The sequence below is a fragment of the Otolemur garnettii genome, unplaced genomic scaffold, assembly GCF_000181295.1.
Source record: "Otolemur garnettii isolate 467f Iridium unplaced genomic scaffold, OtoGar3 scaffold00153, whole genome shotgun sequence".
Classification (NCBI taxonomy): domain Eukaryota; kingdom Metazoa; phylum Chordata; class Mammalia; order Primates; family Galagidae; genus Otolemur; species Otolemur garnettii.
In genome coordinates, this window is record NW_003852548.1 from 2,846,118 (window position 1) to 2,850,017 (window position 3,900).

Consider the following 3,900-nt stretch of genomic DNA (forward strand, 5'->3'; position numbering starts at 1 on the left):
AACCCGCCACCTTAGGTGTACGTGGCTGGCGCCCTAGCCCGTTGAGCTATAGGCGCCGAGCCTAGAGATAATTTATGAAACGTGCTAGCAGGTTGTTTGGCATACAATAAGCTCTCCAAAACCGAACTGATTCCCTCATTTCTTTACTTATTCAACATTTACTGAGCACTTCCGTGTTTCAGACACGTGCAAGCCGGCTTGCACGTGGGGAGGGTCTTACCCTCACCTTCAAGTGCATATAGCTCACAAAAACAACCAGGCCCACAAATTTCACTCCCTCCTTACCGATATCCCAAGATGCGCCCCTCAGTTGGACCTCCAGGACTTTCACCAAGCTCCTATTTGCCTTGCTCTTTCCTGTATTGGCATCCGTATTCCCTCCCCCTTGTTTTTGAGAGAGAGTATCACTTTGTTACTTTTGATAGCGTGTCGTGACGTCATAGCTCACAGCAAACTCAAACTCTCGCGCTTAAGCAATTCTCTTGCCTCAGCCTCCCAAGTACCTGGGACTACATGCGCCTGCCACCCGGCTAATTTTAGAGACGTAGTCTCCATCTGGTTTAGGCTGGTCTCCAACCTGTGAGCTCAGGCAATCCACCCGCCTCAGCCTCCCAAGTGCTGGGATTACAGGCATGAGCCACCCTGCCCAGCCCCAAACTAAAACTTTTATACCCTAATCTTGGCCTAGAGAAATTCTTTTCCCTTCCCACCATCCGTACCAGCTGAGCATTTCACACCCAACGTTGGCAGCCCTTACCGGGAGCTGAGCTCCTACAAGGGCTGTCCTAGAGTCATCTCTCTGGACTCAAATCGACAGATCTTCTGAGCTAGCTTCCACCCAAGGCAAACTCCCTGGAAGCTTTACCCATAGGGAACACCAGACTCCAACTCAATCCACAATAGCTTCAAACCTTGAAAGTAAGGGCTCTGCGCGTGTAGCTCAGTGGTTAGGGCGCCAACCACATACACCGCGGCTAGTGGGTTCAAACCCAGCCAGGTCCTGCTAAACAACGACAACTACAACAACAACAAAAAAAAAATAGCCGGGCATTGTGGCAGACGATCGGCTATTTTTTTTTTTTTTTGTTGTTGTCATTGTTGTTCGGCAGGCTTGGGCTGGGTTTGAGCCCTCCAGCTACTGTAGCCACTGAGCTACAGGAGCCCAGTCCCAAATTAATCTTGAAAAAAAACCCCGTGCATTACCAATCAAGATTCCAAAATGCAGGCTCGGCACCTGTAGCTCACCGGCTAGGGCGCCAGCCATATACACCAGAGCTGGCAGGTTCAAATCCAGCCTGGTCTGCTAAACAACAATGACAACTACAACCAAAAAATAGCCAGGCGTTGTGGCAGGTGCCTGTAGTCCCAGCTACTTCGGAGGCTGAGGCAAGAACATTGCTTAACCCCAAGAGTTGGAGGTTGCTGTGAGCTGTGATGCCAGGGGATTCTACCCAGGGCTACATAGTGAGATTCTGTCTCAAAAAAAAAAGATTCCAAAATGCAACTTGTAGTCCTGATATTAAAATTTCTATAGTGTGTTAAACATGTAAGAATGGCTAATTTTACAAAAGAAAAAAGAGGAGGGCATGAGATTCAGAGTATATTATCAATATTTTTGTTTTATTTATGTTTTTTTTTTGAGATAGAGTCTCACTTTGTCACTCTCATTTAGAGTGCCATGGCGTCTTAGCTCACAGCAACCTCAAACTCTTGGGTTCAAGCGATCCTCTTGCCTCAGGTTCCCAAGTAGCCGGGACTACAGGCATCTGCCACAATGCCCGGCTATTGCTGTTGTTTTTTTTTTTTTTTTTAAGAGATGGGGTCTCCCTCTGGCCCAGGCTGATTTTGAACTGGGAGTTCAGGCAATCCACCGTCCTCGGCTTCCCAAGTGCTGGGATTACAGGTGTGAGCCAACACACCAGGCCCAATATTTTTAGAAATTAAAACTTTGTACGACGGGCCCATATGCCGGAGGTGGCGGGTTCAAACCCAGCCCTGGCCAAAAACTGCAATAAAAACCAACCAACCAAACAAACAAACAAGCAAAACATTTGTGATGTGGGAGTAGATGAAAACAATCAATAGCACAGAAAGAGAATCCCAAAGTTGACCTAGGTATTTATTGGAATTAATTAATGATAAAAATATTTCAAGTCACTGGGAGAGAGATGGGCTATTTACTAAAATGATTTGGGGAGAAATTACTATCTTCCCGGGGGAGGAGTTAGAGTCTTAATTTACACAATTTAGAAAAATTAATTCCGGAATATAAAGACCTAAATACAAAAACCACAACTATAAAATATTAGAACAAAATGTTTTTGGAGTATATATTTAAGGATTTAAGCAGAAAAGAAGCAGCAAGATTCGTATCAAGAAGAAGCAGAGCACCATAGCTCACTCCGGTAATCCTAAACCCTCTAGGAAGCTGAGGCGGGAGGCTCCCTTGAGCTCAGGAGTTAAAGACCAGCCTGAGCAAGAATGATACCCCATCTCTACTAAAAATAAAAAAAATAGCCAGGTATCCTGGTTGTAAGGATGGTAGAGTTTATAGAAAAATTAAAAAAAAATAGTATTAACTCACAGTTTGTCAATAGGGCCTAAAATCTCTCTCTCTTCGCTTGCTTTCTTTCTCTTGCCAGCAGCCCCTACCCCCAACCCCGTAGATTTCGGTTCTCACAAACTCTTGAGGAGACCAATAGACCAAAAGGAAATGTAAATTCTTTCTCTTTACATTTCCCCACCTCCTTTGTCTTTTAGAGAATTTGTTCCAGTGGCCCCTAGTGATTCCTGAAAAGCTCCTGGACAGACAATAGAGCAAACAAATTCCAAGCCTCAAACCTACAAAAAAATCAAATCTTTAAGGCAAGATCACTTAATGGCCATTTCTGCTGAAAAGAAATGGCTACAACAGCTTCACACAGCCCATTCTATTCCTGCCACCAAGAAGAATAAAAGGAGCAGACACGACAATTCACCACAATCGGTTAATTTAACTACAGCCATCAAACATCTTTCATCCTCTTTTTTTAATCATTTCCCACATAAAAATTCTAAATAAGTAGCTCTTTTAGCCCAACCTATTCTTCCTTTCCTTCAAGGTGTTGGCGTTTTTTCGTCTAGAAAAAGTAAATAAATCTCTTTTTTCAATCCTAATCTTTGTCCAGAGAAATTCTTTTCTCATCCTGTGCTCAGCACCAGCTGAGTAACTAAGCATTTTCCAATGCTCACTCGCAGGCGCCTGTACTCCCAGGTACACGGGAGGCTGAGGCGGGAGGACTGCTTGAACCCAAGAGTTTCAGGTTGCTGTGAGCTATGCATAGGCCACGGCAATTTGGCCTGGGGCTGTGGAGCAGAACTCTGCGGGGTTTTTTTTGTTTGTTTTTGTTTTCTGACAGAGTCTCACTATGTTGCCCTCAGTAGAGTACTACAGCATCACAGCTCACAGCAACCTCAAACTCCTGGGTTTAAACGATTCTGTTGTCTCAGCCTCTCAGTAGCTGAGACAACAGGCGCCTGCCATAATGCCATGCCTGGCTACAGGCGCCAGCCACAACGCTCGGCTATTTTTTTATTGCAGTTGGCAGGGTCCGGGTTCAAACCTGCCAGCCTCGGTGTACATGGCTGGTGTTGTAACCACCGAGCTATGGGTACCAAGCCAGAACTCTGCCTTTCTTTTTCTTTATCCAAAGATTAATAGGCTCGGCGCCTGTGGCTCAAGTGGATAAGGCGCCAGCCACATACACCTAAGCTAGCGGGTTTGAATCCAGCCCGGCCTGCCAAACAACGATGGCTGCAACCAAAAAAATAGCCAGGCATTGTGGCAGGTGCCTGTGGTCCCAGCTACTTGGGAGGCGGAGGCAGGAGACTCGCTTGAGCCTAGGAGTTGGAGGTTGCTGT